The following is a 20078-nucleotide window of genomic DNA, read 5'->3' as shown; positions in this document are numbered from 1 at the left end:
CGTGCGTGCGTGCGTGCGTGCGTGCGTGCATGTGTGCGTGGACATGACAGCAAGGCAACAACATTAAGGAAGGATCAGCTGCTTGCGATCACTTTATAAATGCCGTGGCGACGTGAGTGTAGGCCTTCTACAAAACCAACAATCTATTTTGGGGCAGATTTTACACTCACAACGCCTTGCTCTGCGAAGCGTTGTGAAGTGAATCGAGACACTTATTTTTTGAAACGAGGGCTATCCTGGCAAAACAAATAGGAGAATAAATGTCATCTTTGAGTTGCTCTGCTGATGCTACCTTCTCTGTCCTCCTCCTGTCTGTGTGTAAAGAGGTTTCATCTGAATATGAGGAGAGGAGATCCAGTCTGGTCCAGGAGGAACCACACCCTCCACAGATTAAAGAAGAACAGGAAGAGGAGACTGGTGAGTCAACTTTGACATTACTAGTAGGAAGATGTGGTGCAATACTCTCTCAGGTAAAACACAATGATGTTTTTATTTAGTATTATTCTAACAAGACTAAAGGGCCATTCAAGCACAGCTTATGTGCCTCCCACAGACAGACATGCACGCACACGCGCACACACACACACACACACACACACACACACACACACACACACACACACACACACACACACACACACACACACACACACACACACACACACACACACACACGCACGCACACACATTTGGCATAATTGCTAAGGTATTAAATCGTCCCTATTTCGATAACTAAACACTAAGTTTAGTTCCCTGGCTAGAAATAACGTCTGATGTCTGTCTGTGATTCACCCTAAAGCCATTCCTTTTAAGCAGTGCAGCCAACGTGTTTGTGTATCTGTGTGTGTGTGTGTGTGTGCGCGCGCACGTCTTTACAGATCTTATATTTTGAACCAGGTGATGTATGTGTGTCCATCATAACATGTCAGTCTGTCTCTGTCAAACAAGTGCTTGATAAAATATATTTCACATTGTCAAAGCACAATGTGCTTGTCCGTCTCTGTTCCCTGGAGTGTGCAGTCCCTTCCTTGGAAGGTTTTTCTCTCTCTCTCTCTCTATATATATATATATATATATATATATATATATATATATATATATATATATATCTCAGTCTCTCTCACACACACACACACTTACTGAATTGTTTCTACTGGTGATTTCCACAGAGCACCACAGGGAGAGGTCTCCCGTATCTATAGAGATGGCCTCCAAAAGACATTCAACGGTGTCAGAGGAACAGCCAGAGGTGGACCAGAGACGTGTACAGTTTGATGCGAAGATGCAACCTGTAGTTAAGTTGTACCGTATAGGTATGTGCTGTTTTGTTTACTTACTTACATAACTTATTCTTATCCGTAGTCGGGTTGCGGGGGCAACAGCTCCACCAGAGTGTTCCAGACTTCCCTCTCCAGAGCAACATTAGTGACTTCCTCCTGGGGGATACCGAGACGTTCCAAGGGTCTGGTCTTGGTCTGCCCCGGGGTCTCCTCCCAGTGGGACGTGCCTCGAGGACCTCCCTAGGGAGACGCCCGAGAGGCATCCTAACTAGATGCCCGAACCACCTAAGCTGGCTCCTTTCCAGGCAAATAAGCAGTGACTCTACTCGAGTCTCTCTCGTGTGACTGAACTTCTCACCCTATCTCTAAGGGAGATGCCAGCCACCCGTCGAAGAAAACTCATTTTGGCCGCTTGTATTTGTGACCTTATTCTTTCGGTCATGACCCACACTTCATGACCATAGTTGAGAGTAGGAACACTTCATGACCATAGGTGAGAGTAGGAACACTTCATGACCATAGGTGAGAGTAGGAACACTTCATGACCATAGGTGAGAGTAGGAACACTTCATGACCATAGGTGAGAGTAGGAACGAAGATTGCTCGGTAGACAGAAAGCTTCTGGCTCAACTCTCTTTTCGTCACAACAGTGCGGTACAGTGACTGCAATTCCGCCCCTGCCGCTCCGTTTCTCCGGCTGATCTCCTTCTCCGTCCTCCCCTCACTCGTGAACAAGACCCCGAGATAAATGAACACCGTAACCAAACACAAACAAAGTTGATTCAGACAATATAGAGCATCACCAAAACTCGTACCGTTTAATTATAATTAATCATTTACCTTCCGTTGATTTTACTATTTGAAGATCCGGATCCACAGATTGAGTCCGAGTTTTCTTCCTAATAAAAATGGCATTATTATTCCACTTTCGGCGCGATCACCATGCAATCTTCAGTTGGATGTATTGAAACATATTTTCTTTAACGGATGCCCAACGAACGTCTCATTACCAACGATCCGGTGTGCGACCATAGGTTAGCAAGAGCACCATCGTCCACCATATTCATCTTTCAAAATAATTGTGTCCTTTTGTAATAACCTTCTGTTGAACACTTGCTACGTATTTGTAAATATATAATATATAAATACAAACAAAAGATTAGTACATGTCTAATGTACACATTTTTAGTGGCTCAAAAATGTAATTTCAAGCCCTGAAAACTGTTTTTGATTCAGAAATGGAAAAGAAAACTTTCCTCCAACACTACCAAAGCTATAAAACGGGAAACACTGCGTGGGGAAAATGCAAAGTTCAAACATTAAATGTTTTCTCTCTCTTTGTGTCTTTTCTTTTCTAGCCGTCCCGCACCTCCCTGTGTGTAAAGAGGAGGTTTTTACTGAACAACAGGAGAGGAGCTCCAGTCTGGTCCAGGAGGAACCACAACCACCACAGATTAAAGAGGAACAAGAGGAGCTACTTCAAAGACCAACTGAGGCTGATGGGTCAACGTTGACATTACTAGCAGTGAAAAGTGTAGATGTTCATGATGATGAAAACGGAGAGACAGAGCCTGTAGCCGGCACCTCAACTCAACACATGAAAACACAAGCTGATCTAGAGGACTGTGGAAAATCACAACCAACTAGTGATGACCAGCTCCTCTCTTCACACTGTTCTGAATCTGACACTGAAGACAGTGATGAGTGGCAGGAGCCCAGTGAAGGTCAGTCAACTTTAAACACACTGAAATCACACAAGACAAATGTGGAAGGACAAAGATTGTCTTTGAGCAGCAAGCTGTCCAAGGACCTGAAATCATCAAAACAAACTCACTCCATGAGGAGCCACACAGGGAAGAAACGCTTTAGTTGTACAGACTGTGGCAAATGTTTTAATCAGACGTCTACACTGATGATACACACAAGGATGCATACAGGGGAAAAGCCCTTCACTTGTGATGTGTGTGGTAAAGGCTGTACACAGAGTAGTAAACTAAAAATACACATGAGGACTCATACAGGGGAAAAGCCCTTTACTTGTAACGTCTGTGGTAAAGGCTGTACACACAGTAGTCACCTAAAAACACACATGAGGACTCATACAGGGGAAAAACCCTTTACTTGTAATGTCTGTGGTAAAGGCTTTGCTCAGAGTAGTAAACTAAAATCACACATGAGGACTCATACAGGGGAAAAGCCCTTTACTTGTAACGTGTGTGGTAAAGGCTTTGCTAAGAGTGATCATCTAAAATCACACATGAGGACTCATACAGGGGAAAAGCCCTTTACTTGTAACGTGTGTGGTAAAGGCTTTGCTCAGAGTAGTGATCTAACATCACACATGAGGACTCATACAGGGGAAAAGCCCTTTACTTGTAACGTCTGTGGTAAAGGCTGTACAGATAGTAGTAGACTAAAAAAACACATGATGACTCATACAGGGGAAAAGCCCTTTACTTGTAACGTGTGTGGTAAAGGCTTTGCTCAGAGTGAACATCTAAAAACACACATGAGGACTCATACAGGGGAAAAGCCCTTTACTTGTAACGTGTGTGGTAAATGCTTTGCTCATAATGGTCTAAAAATACACATGAGGACTCATACAGGGGAAAAGCCCTTTACTTGTATCGTGTGTGGTAAAGGCTGTACACAGAGTAGTGAACTAAAATCACACATGAGGACTCATACAGGGGAAAAACCCTTTACTTGTAACGTGTGTGGTAAAGGCTTTGCTCAGAGTAGTGATCTAACATCACACATGAGGACTCATACAGGGGAAAAGCCCTTTACTTGTAACGTGTGTGGTAAAGGCTTTGCTAAGAGTGATCAGCTAAAATCACACATGAAGACTCATACAGGGGAAAAGCCCTTTACTTGTATCGTCTGTGGCAAAGGCTTTGCTCATAGTGGTGAACTAAAATCACACATGAGGACTCATACAGGGGAAAAGCCCTTTACTTGTAACGTCTGTGGTAAAGGCTTTACACAAAGTAGTAGTCTAAAAACACACATGAGGACTCATACAGGGGAAAAGCCCTTTACTTGTAATGTCTGTGGTAAAGGCTTTGCTCAGAGTAGTAAACTAAAATCACACATGAGGACTCATACAGGGGAAAAACCCTTTACTTGTAACGTGTGTGGTAAAGGCTTTGCTCAGAGTAGTGATCTAACATCACACATGAGGACTCATACAGGGGAAAAGCCCTTTACTTGTAACGTGTGTGGTAAAGGCTTTGCTAAGAGTGTTCATCTAAAATCACACATGAAGACTCATACAGGGGAAAAGCCCTTTACTTGTAACGTCTGTGGTAAAGGCTTCGCTCAGAGTGATCATCTAAAATCACACATGAGGACACATACAGGGGAAAAGCCCTTTACTTGTAACGTGTGTGGTAAAGGCTTTATTCAGAGTGGTGATCTAAAAACACACATGAGGACTCATACAGGGGAAAAGCCCTTTACTTGTAACGTGTGTGGCAAAGGCTTTGCTCAGAGTGGTGTTCTAACAAGACACATGAGGACTCATACAGGGGAAAAGCCCTTTACTTGTAACGTGTGTGGAAAAGGCTTTGCTAAGAGTGATCATCTAAAATCACACATGAGGACTCATACAGGGGAAAAGCCCTTTACTTGTAACGTGTGTGGTAAAGGCTTTACTCATAGTGGTAATCTAAAAACACACATGAGGACTCATACAGGGGAAAAGCCCATAGATGAATGAGGACTCATACAGGATGGGGGGGGGGGGGGGGGAGGAACCCTTTAGTTCCTGTTAGTGGCAAATGCTTGGGTCAAAATGCACATCTGAGGATAATGAGGAGGAATCATACAGGGAAGAAGTGGTTAGTTGTAATAGTAATAAATCCACATTTTCCCCATTTGAGTTGACACATGATATAACATACAATCGAATGATCATTCATTCTATTCCAGGATGACAATGACAAGTGGTAGATACTAAAGTCCTGGAATCACATAATCTGACACTATCAACATGACCACCACAATTTAGTTTCTTAAGTATCTTTTGTATGTAAAACCTATATACACATGGCACAAAAAGTTTTTGTCTTTGGTAGATTATTTCTCTATTGTAACTCTGTTTAATTATACCGTCGGATGTTTCAGACATTAACCCATCTTGGGGCGGGAACCCCGTTTGGTCTTTTAAGCATTATATTATACTTTAGCCATTACGAGCTTGTAGGTCTGCTATTTTGTTTTTAATCGTGAAAATGTGGCGCAAATCTTTGAATTATATATTCTTTCAGAGTGAACGTTTTTAACTCAAATCTTTGCTTCGGGGGGGGGGGGGGGGGGTAACTACTAAGTAAGCAACTACGGCGGCCAATTACATATAATCTTGGGGGTCCTTGACGTGAAAATGTTTGAAACATAGGGTTTTTCAGATTACTGTCAGGATTTAGAAAACATTTTGTAGAATGGTTCCCAGGTCAACGGGTTAACCAGGTCAACATGGGTTAACCAGGTCAACATGGGTTAACCAGGTCAACATGGGTTAACCTTTTATACGTTTCGGGAAGCTGTGGGTGATGACCGGAAGAATATTTTTTTTGTCTTGAATAAATAGCCTATACTCTTTTCCAAGTGTCTGTTTTCACAACTGAATGAGATGAGTGCACAGATTAAATGTAGAAAAAAAGTTAACTTTTACTTAGATTTGACATCATATTTGCTTTTGTTCTAGGCTAGAGGTACTTGAAACGTTTGATAAATATTGAACTCTATGATGAATTTTTACACCCTGTAATTTATTTAATTTCTTTGCTGGTGAAAACCGATTAAATAATGAAGCAATATTACACGAGAGGGGGCGGCGAGTTCCGAAAGCAACGCAGAAGTGTAATATTGCAGTTATCCCCTCGAGTGTAATACTGCAATTATACAACAGTTACCCTTAAAAATAAGAATCGCTGAAAAAAAAAAATGTTTTAATGACGGATGTAGTCACTACGGCACACAATTGTCCCAAGTAACTAGCTAGCCTAGCCACCCAGTTTGCTAGCGCTCTGGGAGAACAGAGCGGCTGCATTCTTTGTTTTGATTAGGTGTGGAGTGGTGCTCGTTTGAACCACGGCTAGAAGGCTGTTTCAACCAATCAGATTGCTTCCTCGAAACGACCCACTGTTGCCACTTGGTATGGCCGATCCGGCCCATTCCAGTTATGCTACAGATTGTATCGTGTGTCGCTACTTTATAGCAGACCTGGGCATTGACCAGTGGTGGAAAAAAAGACTCAATTGTTTTATTTAACCCATTTTGGACGGGAACCCCTTTTGCTGTTTAGGCATTATTTTATACTTGGAAAAAATAGCAGATCTACAAGCTCATAGCTCTACGCTTGTAGGTCTGCTATGAATATTGCAGATTTATTTTATCTTCTGCCACTAATACATGCATGCTTGAATGAAGTCTGTATACTTGCATTTGTCCCAGATGCAGCTAATTAAATGTTTAAAGCAGGTAATAAAGCTGCAATAAGTAATAATATAAATAATGTTCTATAAATTATGTCCTATAGCAAAGAGCAGAGCTTCTGAAACGTGTTGGCTGCTATAGACCGATTCCGTACCGGTTTCATGGTCGCAGCCTACGTATTTCCTGTAGGCGGACTCGACGTAGCTGCGGGGGTAAAACCCTCACCAGGCGCATCTCTTCCACTACAGTGAACGGCAGAGTGACTGATGTTAGTTTGCCTCAAACTTTACTCCTTTACCTGCTTTTTTACTAACACTAACATTACAAAGATGCCCAGAACATCGAGATGAACCTGTGTAGTTTATGGCTGCTCCAACAGTAGTGGCAACATAACAAATAAAATAAAACGGAATGTCTAATATCCACCGCGATGGCTGAGACCAGAGCCATTGAGTAATGGTTGAGACAAAGCAGTGAAGAATCCTGCAAGATACATAATTTCAGTCTTACCCAATACCCAATCTTTCTGTTTTATGAACACAAGGCTGCTGTATTTTATACCTCATACTAAGCATTTAAAGTATGAGGTATAAAGTACAGCAGCCTTGTGTTAATAAAACAGAAATATTTGGTATTGGGTAAGACTGGCGTTATGTATCTTTCACTGCTTTGTCTCAACCATTACTCAATGGCTCTGGTCTCCGCCATCGCGTTGGATATTAGACATTCCGTTTTTATTTTATTTTTATGTTGCCACTACTGTTGGAGCAGCCATAAACTACAAAGGTTCATCTCGATGTTCTGGGCATCTTTGTAATGTTAGTGTTAGTAAAAAAGCAGGTAAAGGAGTAAAGTTTGAGGCAAACTAACATCAGTCACTCTGCCGTTCACTGTAGTGGAGAGGTGCGCCTGGTGAGGGTTTTACTCCCGCAGCTATGTCGAGTCTGCCTACAGGAAATACGTAGGCTGCGACCATGAAACCGGTACGGAATCGGTCTATAGAGCATTAAACTGACCTTCATGCAGTACCTGTTATCGACCAGTAGGTGTCCTCCTAGACTACAGGATCTAAATGTCTCGTCAGAAGGGCAGGCAGACCCAATTCAACAGACATTATAAAACATATTAGAAATAGAGGAATGGAAGCGCTGCAGGGATCTGTAAGTGGCTCTTAGATAGGTGCTCTTTGGTGATACAGGTAAAACCATATAGACAAAAGGTATCCTTCCTCCAAGTAGTACTGCTTGTCAAAAATGTGAATTGCAGACTTGAAAAGAAAAGAATCCAAGGCACTCCGTCTTTGGTGAAATATTAAATACTTTATTTGGAAATGAGCAAGGCAAATAAATAACAGGACCAACGCGTTTCGACCAGAAGGTCTTCGTCAGGGTCTATCTGATTATAAAACATATCTTATACATATCATAATCAGTGGTGTCATTGATTGCCGGGGGGGGGGGGGGGGGGGGGGGGTGGCACATGATGTACTGTGATTTATTTTAAAATAGAACACTGAGTGCATGGGATGTTAATGTATGGTTCTGTACAACTGTATGAATGAGTGTGCTTATCAATAAACAGGAAGAAAGAAAAAAAACAGTGACTTCATGGTGTTTTTTGTACTGGTACCACAGAGTTTTAATGACGTCACGTGCACATCGCAGAACACACGTACAGAATAGCTGATATAGCCTAAGCCTGTTGTTAACTAACTAGTCTATGATAGTTTTAGACGCAAACACAAAAGTAGACTTAAAATACTCAGACAAACATCTTTACTGCACACTAGCACAACTAAAAAGGTTTGCTTTGGACGAATGAATAGATCTGTTCTTTGATGGAGGAGGACTCTGGAGGAGGCATTCGCTTCTTGTGTGAAGATAAGATAACAACACGCACCACCGCAGCAGTGGAGCCCCAGCCTACTGCTGTAAGTGTGCATGCTTATACCGTGCGCTCGGGTATAAACGGTTAAAGGACCACTTCACCACTTTTCAACCTATCTTCATATAATAGGTCCTCACTACTAATCATGAAAAAGTTGTGCAATTTCTTTCTACTCGTCTCATAGGGCTGTGGGCAGTTCAGAAACCGTCTTCCAGTGACATCATCGATGGGGAATACAAGCTAATAAAAACTGCAGGCTTTCTAGTCCTGAAAAGTTGCAATGCGAAAATGGAAGCCATCGTTCTCACGATAATGAAAATCTAAATATTTTTGTAAAAGAATCGGCCTAATGATGATGTCACTGGAAGACGGTTTCTAAACTGCCCACAGCCCTCCTATGACACAGACTGAGTAGAAAAAAATCGTGCCATTCTTTCATGATTATTAGTGAGGACCTATTATATGAAGATAGGTTGAAAAGTGGTGAAGTAAGCTGTCCTGTTGTTATGCAAAGACGCAAAGTAGCATCCATTTGATTCGGCACGGTACTTGCCACGGCGTGAAAATAGTAAACCTAGACCACTGGGTAGGCTATACTTAGGGAGACTGGGGTAATGTGAGACACTGGGTAATGTGAGACACCCCCTGTATCACATGACCACAACACATTTGTGCCATGTGACCATTATATGTTGAAGCCCCTCCCATTTCCTAACTGCCATGGAGAAGAGGACCTTATTGTGCTGTGGTAAGCATGTTTTTTTCACAAAAATATGTTTTTTGCATGTAAAAGTAAAATTTCTTGTCGTCAACATAATCAGCTGTTGTGTCAAAGCAAATTAATTCAGGTAGAAAAACTTAAATCATACACGTTGATGAACTACCATCATATACATCCATGAGATTGCTGCTAGCTGAAGATTAGCCTGAATGGCTAAAAGAGGTCCTGTTTACCAAAATGTGGGTGTGGGGTAAAGTGAGACAAATGCTCCTGGGTAAAGCGAGACACTGTCTCACATTACCCCACCATGAGGCACAAGTTAAGTTCAGTCTTAAACATATTTTAATCTAATATTACATTGCATATGTTTTATTTTCTATGTCATAAACATTGTAGAAAATGCCAAGATACACCAGAAAGACAACCTGGGGTGGAACCGCCCTTGTGGAGATGGAAAAGGCAGCCGCTGAGGCCAAGGCAGAAAAGAAGATAATACACCAGAAATATATGCACAATTACACAAATTATCAGAACAATCCCGGGAAACACGAAAGCATGGGAGAGACCCACATTTGCTATAAAGGAAAACGATGTGGCACATGTTCTGAAATGTGATGTGGTGAAGAAGCTGCCACAACCTAAACAGCGTGGAGGAACCACACAGAGAGAGCAAATCCTCACCTTTGGAAACCAGTGACTTCCAGGAAAGTCTGGATGGCAACCGAGGAAGGTCAGTGACGCTGGAGAGACAGCTGACCTCCAGGAAAGACTGGCGGGGTAACAGGGGCCAGCAACCCCTGTCGCAGCACTCGCAAGAGGGCACCAAGCAAGCTAAAGAACGTACAAATAAGCAATACCCCCAGAGTCTCCCGAGAAGAGGGGAGGAAGGGAGACTCGATAGGACAGATTCAACGACAACAATGACACTGACACCGACTCAGAGAAGGCTTCTTTGACTGAAATACACCAGAGTAAGGCTAAGTGTGGACACTGAACAAGGATGGACACATGCACACCGCACAGACGAACAGTCTGGTGAGATGTAGGAGAACCCTAGGCATGAGGCAAACCATAGTCCTAGAGACCTCAGTGCCTGCAGTCCCCCAAGAACACACAAGGCCGAGGGAGCCTCCTGTTGTTTCAGGCATGACAGAAAGGACAGTGGGCGGATCTGCGGGGGGTTCCCTGGGCGAGGTGGTGGGGTGTGGTCAGGACTGGTTTGCTGCACCTGGCCAGAAGGTCACTGCGTTCCCTGTTGGCCGGGTGTGGCCAATGCTATAGCTGGTTTCACCTCGGTGATGGTTGCGCCCGGGGCGCCCCTCCACAGATTTGTCTATAGCTGGGGGCCTGGAAGAGAGGGGCAGTGACTTGGCCAAATCACTGCTGACCTTCCAACTGGAGAGTGTAGTTGTTGAGGGTTGAAACACTCTAAGACATTTGGAGACCACCTGATGACCTCTCTTCCAGGCCAAGGCTTCATCCATTAGAAATGGATTATAATCACATCGTTGATGTATTTACAAACTGTAACCTTCAGGGCTGGAATGTAGAGTAGGCCTAGTTGTAGCTGTAACTGTTCTAGCTGGTTCTGATGGTGCTGAGCCCCTACTAGCCTGCTCTAAGGGTCAAGTGTTCTGAACCCAATTGCTGTCTACTATGCTAAAGTGACACAGATACATTCCCGGTCTTAATTGGTTAAATGGGGGGAAACTTCGACCGAGAGAAACGTTTATCTATTTTTGCAAGTGTTGCTTTTTGTAGAGATGTGAGGTGTGTGCATGTGTGTTGTGTTCTAATCATTTGAATGTTAATTAAAACTTTTTTAATTACAGAATGTTGTCTTTGATTGTGTTCAGACTTACTTTCAAGTGATTAGAAAAAAATGTGCTTAATGACCAATTCCCATGATTCTGTTACTACTCTGACATTAGTTCTGGAATGTGTGGTTGTCAAGCTAGCTGTCAGTGTTCTAACTGTTAAAACAAGTGTTTTTATAGTAGTTTTAAAGTGAAAAAAGTAAGTGGATCACTTTACCCCATTGATGTTTCTGGTCTGTCTCAGTTTACCCCTGCCCTGGGGTAAAGTGAGACACCTGAACACTTTTTTTAAAACAATCATATTTTCACTGCCATTTGGCTTGAACACATTCTGATCATTTCCATTTTTAGGAAACATCCCAAATTAATAGGAAATGTGTAAATTTTACTGATATATCATTTTAGCTCGCCTACAGGGGAGCAAATGTAAAAAGTGTCTCACATTACCCCAGTCTCCCCCTACTAAACCTAGACCACTGGGTAGGCTATACTTACTAAACCTAGACCACTGGGTAGGCTATACTTACTAAACTAGACCACTGGGTAGGCTATACTTACTAAACCTAGACCACTGCGTAGGCTATAGCCTACTTACTAATCCTAGACCACTGGGTAGGCTATACTTACTAAACCTAGACCACTGGGTAGGCTATACTTACTAAACTAGACCACTGGGTAGGCTATACTTACTAAACCTAGACCACTGGGTAGGCTATACTTACTAAACTAGACCACTGGGTAGGCTATACTTACTAAACCTAGACCACTGGGTAGGCTATACTTACTAAACCTAGACCACTGGGTAGGCTATACTTACTAAACTAGAACACTGGGTAGGCTATACTTACTAAACTAGACAACTGGGTAGGCTATACTTACTAAACCTAGACCACTGGGTAGGCTATAGCCTACTTACTTGGTGCGTCTTGGAAAGTCTGGTGACGTGAGGTTGATTATAGGTGTGTCTTCTCTTGAATCTATAGGGGGACGCGTTCTAGCGTGCACGCGCACATGCACCGTTTTGTACCGTCCCTGTGCGTGTGCACGGCGTGGTACTGCGTTCTACGAGCACTGCATGACACAACTGATCATAATGCAACACATATTATAGTTCTATGAGCATGACACAACTGATCATAATGCAACACATAATTAATAATGCAACATTCCATAAGGACACATTTTGTATGGCCTGCATGGGGCCTCCCTCCTTAACCCATTCTGACCTGAGATCAGATTCTAAAAATGTCGCTCTTCGATTTTTCAAAAATAGCAGACCTACAAGCTCGTAGCGCGCCACTCGGTGGCGCGCTATGAGCTTGTAGTTCTGCTATTTTTCAATAACTAAAGCACGACATGATGCTAACACCAAAATGGGTTAAAATGTATTCAATTCGTTGTGGCCTGGCCAGATCAGTCATGTGACATTGTGTTTTCAACTGAACCTTAATGGTCAGATTCCTAACCTTTGACCCTGGCTAGCAGTAGATGGCAAACCGGAAGTCATTTTAGTGGACGGGAGCAGGACGGTAAACGGAACAGGACGGATGTTAAAATATTAAATCTTTTTACCGTGCCGTCCAGCAGGTTTTGCTGTTTGCCATCTACCGCTTGCCTGATTCCATGTGAATGGTGAATGCATTAGATCAGTGAAGATCACCCATTATTTTGAATTATACATACACAGCGCTCCAGGTCAAACCATGCAGTTGTTTTTCACGAAATGTGGCAATATGGCTATGTCACCCTGCTTAGAGACAAAGACCACAACCATTGGCCAAAGGGTGGCGCTATAGCACTCAATTGAAAAACAGGCATAGATCATGAACTGCCAGCTCATGAACCGCCAGTAATAATTACTAGGTAATTACTGTCTATTACATAGGTACTAATTCAGACTCCCTGAGTCCCTGATGTTGGATTCCAGTCATCAGTGGTGGACAAAGTAGCCTATGCATACTCAAGTATTCAAAATGAAAAATGCAAACTTTTTCCTATTAATATCAATGAATCACGGATTTAAAATGTCAAATGTGCAAAAAGCTGATCTACAAGCTCAAAGCGTGCCACACCGCAACACGAGGTTGTAGATATTTTAAGATTCGAAGGCAGTTTCAAAAAGTATCTATCTATCTATCTATCTATCTATCTATCTATCTATCTATCTATCTATCTATCTATCTATCTATCTATCTATCTATCTATCTATCTATCTATCTGTGACAGTTACACACCTCCACCACCAGAGGGCGAAAGGCATTAAGGCAACGGTGCCTGGATTATTTTGTTGCGCATGCGCGGAAAACCTTTGACCCTGAAGTGCTTGTTTGCATCACGTGATGCCATCACGTCACGTGACTGCGTCTAGTTTTCCATTACGGCGATGGCCGCTGTTGAAGAAGTCAGACATGTCGTCGTGTCTCTCGGGAATTGTTGATGTTTGTGCCTTTATTACACATTCTATATTACAGTAGGAACAGAAAGCTTGGTGGAAATGTCTCCTAAAGGAGGTGAAAAGCGTCAAATGGAGTCTGTACGGCTGAAGATAAATGAACAGCTAGCGGCGGTGGGAGAGGAGATATTGTTTGTTGTGGACAAACAGCAGCGTGGCGCTGCTGATGTTTGTAGTGTGGAGCTTAGCGTCAGAGTGTTTGTGTTGGAGCGCCTCAGCGCGGTGGGAGAGTTCATGGTCAACCTCTTCCAGAGAGAGATGGAGACACTACAAACTCTGCTGGAGACACAAAACAAACTGCTGGACATTGATTTTGATATGGACATGGATCTACACACTGCAGGTTAGTAGACTCTGAACAACACCAGCTTAGCTACAAGTATCATTAAGCTAGCTGAACGGAACTACATCTCCCAGTAGTTGCACTAGCCCTAGAATGTCTGTGATCATACATAAATTACATATATTCCTGTTTACACAGCCTTAGATCGGATGCCTCCGCTCCCAGTGAACAAGGAGACATGGGCAGCATAAATGTGCTCCGCGCTCAGTTTGTACTCACCCAATAAATAATTCCAAAGACGTGGAGTGAGATATTGTCCTCTAGTTTCACATCCATGTAAAAGTTCTCAGGGCGAGGGGTCCGGAATGACAGCTGGACTAGGGGTGGATGATATGGCGATAATTATCGTCGGGACGATACAACGTCTCCACGATATGGCTTTTTAGAGTTATCGTTTCCATCACGATAAATGTGCTGCATCAGACAGTGAATGCACACTCTATATATGCATTTTCTATGCCGTAATTTTTACTTCTGCAGTACGACGGTTTCGTTCACAAAAAATAAAAGATCTACAAGCTAACCACACGTTGCTACAGCACCCCAATGGACGGCGTGGTTTGCTTATAACTCTGTTGAGTTCTCAGCACTCCCAAAGTCCCCGCCCCCTTTCTTCTAGGCAGAGGGGGATTGCATTGCATTGCGCTGTTGCGCTCACAGCACATGTAGTAAACTAAAGAAAGACAACAGAATGGACACCGAAACAGAGTCAGATGCAGAACATGTCCATGTCGAGGAAGGGCGACGTGTTATAGTTCCCAAAAATAACTTCACGTCGGTGATGTGGAACTATTTTGGTTTCTCGATAACGGATAAAGATAATTTCTTCTGGGCAGAGGGAAACAGGAGTTTGTCTACAGTCTACACACGCACGTCGCACACTCACTGCGCTCTGCAGTGCACATAATAATATGTAAGAAAAGACGAAATAAATGGACAGTCAATTATACTCAGATGTGGAGCGAGTGGAGGGCTATAGTTCCCCAAAAGAACTATTTCGGATTCTCGGTAAGAAGGGACAAGGAACATTATTTTCAAACTCTACAGTTTCGCCGACGGCGACTTCATACTTGCAAAGACACACGCTGTGTGTGTTTGTGTGTGTGTAGTGTCGTCAGTGTTCTCATCCCTTACTCTATAATGTAGCCTACATTAATCTGCTCCGCCAAAATTCAAGAAACTTTCATAATGACAATTTAAACTGAATCCTACTTGATGCGACGTGCATCCATGTAGCATACTCCTTGTAAACTGAGTTTAAAAAGTCGCCATGTTCAAAAATGTATCCAGCAAACAAACTCCTCAGCAAAAAGTTATAGTATCCCATGAAAGCAGATGGGATCAACACTTAAGTTGCAGGCATAACATTTTTAATCCATTTAACGGTAAAACCACAACATAAACCGGAGTTTCACTTCACTAAGTGACATGAGGTATTTTCTTTTGCCTTTAATGCAGTAAATAAAGGAGTGTTGACAAAGCCTTGCTTTTTTTACCTTGGAAATCATGAAAGGCGCTGCTGTGCTCACTCAAGGACCCCTATATTAATGTATTTGACTGCCGACTCCCATCTGAAAAATATTTTGTGTGAGCTTGTAGATCGGCTATTTTCTAATAGCCAATGTGTATGATTAGTGGTTAAATAGATATTTATGATATTTATAAATTTAGCTGGGGACCCTCTGGAACTGCTGGACCCCATTTTGACAGCCAATACCATAGCATGTGAGTTTCCATTTTTATGGAGGGTCTACTAAATGGTATTTATTTAAAAAATTGTTACGTTGTACACGCGCGAAAATATCGTGATAATATCGTGTATCGTGATAAGCTTGAAAAAATATCGTGATAAAACCTTTGTCCATATCGCCCACCCCTAAGCTGGACTTCCATTTATGACAGTCACTCGCAGTGCAGGGTTTTCTGCTGCAGCCTAGGCGTGCAGAGCCTCCATTCTCCGCAGCTGTAAGAAATTAATATTAAACCTAAAGAGCGCTTTTCATAAGGTCGTATTACATTCTAAAAGACATGTGTAGGTTACATTATTGATAAACACATCGGTAAAATAATGTCTGCATCAGGGCCAAAAATGACGGATACATCGGTGAGACCAATGTCGGGCTCTACTCACAACACCTTGCTCTGCGAGGCGTTGTGAAGAGACCTGAGACATTTTAAACGATGGTTATCCTGACAAAACGAATAGGAGAATAAATTAACTTTGAGTTGCTCTGCTGATGCTACCTTCTCTCCCCTCCTCCTGTCTGTGTGTAAAGAGGTTTCATCTGAATATGAGGAGAGGAGATCCAGTCTGGTCCAGGAGGAACCACAACCTCCACAACATCAGGAGAGGAGATCCAGTCTGGTCCAGGAGGAACCACACCCTCCACAGATTAAAGAGGAACAGGAAGAGGAGACTGGTGAGTCAACTTTGACATTACTACGTAGGAAGATGTGGTGCAATACTCTCTCAGGCATTTACCATTTCCGCAAAACCTTTAACTTGAACTTGTGCCAGGACAAAAATCATGTTGGGTCGGGAGCTGTCGTACGCTTTGTCCTCACCTGCTCGTACACAAGCGGAGCAGCATTGTCTGAACTGCTGACATGCTGTCACAGGCATCTAAGCATATGTATTCACTCCTAAAATGTTAATATAAAACTGTATGTATATGCATATAAAAAAAAGAAAAAAAGGTAGATTTCAACTCTACAAGCAATTAAAATCACGCAATAATTAAAAACAATATAACATGTTTACAATGTATTCGTTTGTGCTTAATCAAACAGTGCTTTACTGGCCTTGTTATGCGAGCGCACTGGTGAGATGATTTGGGAGCGCATGAGTGTGACATCAGAAGCCTATATAATCACTGATATTATAAAACAAATATTTAGGCATAAATGGACTGCACGCCTTTATGTCCAAGTGACAATGACAAGCATACAGCTTGCCTATTTGTAATTGTAGGCTATAGGTGTAAAGGGCTTAATCATTCACCATTTAAATAAGTGCTTTGACAGTTCAGATAAAAGCGGGAGTCGGGAGGTCGGGACCGCGGCGTGCGTCGCCAGCACATCCCAGCACACATGCAAGCCTTCATCCGTATGTTTATGATTTGTTCATCAATGATCAAATCACTCCATAAACGGTGATTATGACTGCCTTGACGACATTGTAGTAGCCTATCTCTCATGCAGGCCTCACTCACCCACAACACTTATCACAGCAGTGCGCAGTCTCACTGATCGCCTTCGCCGTGCACTGCGCACAAATGGGTAAAATTAATACAGGCCTAGCCTACAAACGTATTCCATTCATGGCGATGTGTCATGTAGCCTTGAGGTGCGTGTGTGACCCGGGCCGATTAGAGTCACATAGAACTTGCATGGAATTACTTCATGAGAAACACAATATATATATTCGAAGTGCACTGTTAAAAGTGCAGGGTGCATAATTGTGAAACCCAATAAAGCTGGGTTGCGACTACGCCACCTTTTTTAATGAGGATGGTCCTCTGTATAACACTCTTAACTTCAATATAAAGATGCACACAGGTTCTAGTCTTATACCAGGTAAAAGAGCATTTAAACATAGGAAACCCAGGAATAACTGAAACAGAAGCAGTTCTAAGGTACCGTTGGTACAAAACAATGTGGATTTTATTAGTCCTATACATGGGCACTTTAAGATGGCCGATTAAAAATACAATAGAAAAATCTAAAAGTCTAACCTACCTATATCCTATAAACAACCTAACCAATTAACCAAACAACCAAAACAATAATCAACAACTCTTAAAACATCACTGTTCAAAATGTGCAACTTGCAAGGGGGCAATTAGTCTCTTGGCAGCCAGGTGGGGTCGAGGGAACTTCTCAGCATCACTGTGAACACACAATGGACACACCGCCAGTTCATCCAGTCCCAATAACCTCACTCCACAATGGCAGCTACAGACAGTATGTTGTCAAGGTCAACTTGAAGGACACAGAGGGGGTACTTAGCTTGGAGAGGGGCAAGTCGCAACTTAGCCCCTCTGCTGCGGTGATTTGGCTTCCCCTCTGTCACTGTCTCATCTGCCGGTCCAGATCCTTGGTTAGTTTGCACAACTCCTCCTGTCCCATCGTCCGTACACAACAGACCCACTCCTGCAGGCCTTCTCCCTTTCCTGTCTCTCTATTGAATGAATTCTCTGGCCCCATTTATAGTCACTGGAGCTCCACCCCACTCGTTGACAGGGCTGGCCCTGGTCAGGTAATTAAGGGCTTAAAGGGGACGTTCAAGAACACAACCCATAAATGATATTACACAACACAACAGCACATTAAGGCAGTAATATAAAGGACACAAGGGAAAACAATATTACTGATTAACAGGTAAATAGTAAGGCCATTAGGAAACACAAAAAAGAAAAAGAACACTTGACCCCCGTCACACGTGCGTGCATGCGTGCGTGGACATGACAGCAAGGCAACAAAATTAAGGAAGGATCAGCTGCTTGTGATCACTTTATAAATGCCGTGGCGACGTGAGTGTAGGCCTTCTACAAAACCAACAATCTATTTTGGGGCAGATTTTACACTCACAACGCCTTGCTCTGCGAAGCGTTGTGAAGTGAATCGAGACACTTATTTTTTGAAACGAGGGCTATCCTGGCAAAACAAATAGGAGAATAAATGTCATCTTTGAGTTGCTCTGCTGATGCTACCTTCTCTGTCCTCCTGTCTGTGTGTAAAGAGGTTTCATCTGAATATGAGGAGAGGAGATCCAGTCTGGTCCAGGAGGAACCACACCCTCCACAGATTAAAGAGGAACATCAGGAGAGGAGATCCAGTCTGGTCCAGGAGGAACCACAACCTCCACAGATTAAAGAGGAACAGGAAGAGGAGACTGGTGAGTCAACTTTGACATTACTACGTAGGAAGATGTGGTGCAATACTCTCTCAGATAAAACACAATGATGTTTTTATTGGTATTATTCTAACAAGACTAAAGGGCCATTCAAGCACAGCTTATGTGCCTCCCACAGACAGACACGCACACACACACACACACACACACACACACACACACACACTAGTGCTGCCGGAATTGTCCAAAAATTACTTTCGGATATTCGTTTTAAAAACCCACGTGGATTCGAGCAATTCGACCCATTCAGATTTCGGATTTCAAATCGAGCCATTCGGATTTTTATAGCATTATATTTACACCAATACAACATTTAAGATCACACTGCTGGCGCAACTCTCTCTCTCTCCGCGCATTGGTGCTGCTGAAAACCGAGTTGGAACACTCATGCATTCTCCCTTCTCCAGTAAAACTTCACCGACATTTTTCTTTATTGATCAATCCTACCACACAGCCTTATCAAAACGAGGCACGGAGGCAGTATTAATTCACAGAACAGAACACTGCATTGCTGCTGCTGCCGGACCCGGCACCACATTTCATCCTTACGCATTTTATTTATCTTTTTATAATTTCCTGAATGATAAAGTCGCTTCATGATTGAAGATTGATGAGTGATAGATCTGTGTGTTGTCTAAAAATATACTCTTCCGTCCGTCCAAAACAACACCGAAGAAAACTAAAGCCTGTCACTAGATACGCTGTTGACGGAAGATTTCACCCTTCTGAGCAGCGTACACTCAGGGCCGCTTTTAGGGTAGATCGAATGGTGCCGCCGCACTAGGCCTCATGCATGCGAGGCCTAGTGCGGCCTAGTGCAGCGTTTTTATTTGTTTTTTTTTAAACACTTTCCATCTCAGAGTCAGAGCTAAAATATAGGCAGCTACGTTCTCCCTGCAACGCAGTTCGCAGCCCGTTCCGTCGCAGTTGATTTTTCACCTATTTAAGCTGCGGTCGGTTTGGGGCCCTCCCAGGGGGGCCTCCGACGGCCGCGTGTCGCCTCCTCCTTCCAACCGCCGTCACTTCTTCATCCTACCGTTAAGCGACACCCGGCTGTCCCGTCGTGGGCCCCCCTGTTGTCCCCCTCTGCGCTGCGCCGTGCTGGCTTGCGCTGCAGAATTAGAGCAGATTTACAAGCTCACAATGCGTTGAAGCGCAACACGTTGTGAGCTTGTAGATCGGCCGCACCACCGCGCAGCGCATGCAGTCGAATTATACACACAA

This window comes from Protomyctophum parallelum (genome assembly GCF_964188405.1).
Source record: "Protomyctophum parallelum genome assembly, chromosome: 1".
Taxonomy (NCBI): Eukaryota; Metazoa; Chordata; class Actinopteri; order Myctophiformes; family Myctophidae; genus Protomyctophum; species Protomyctophum parallelum.
This window is presented reverse-complemented; position numbering follows the sequence as displayed.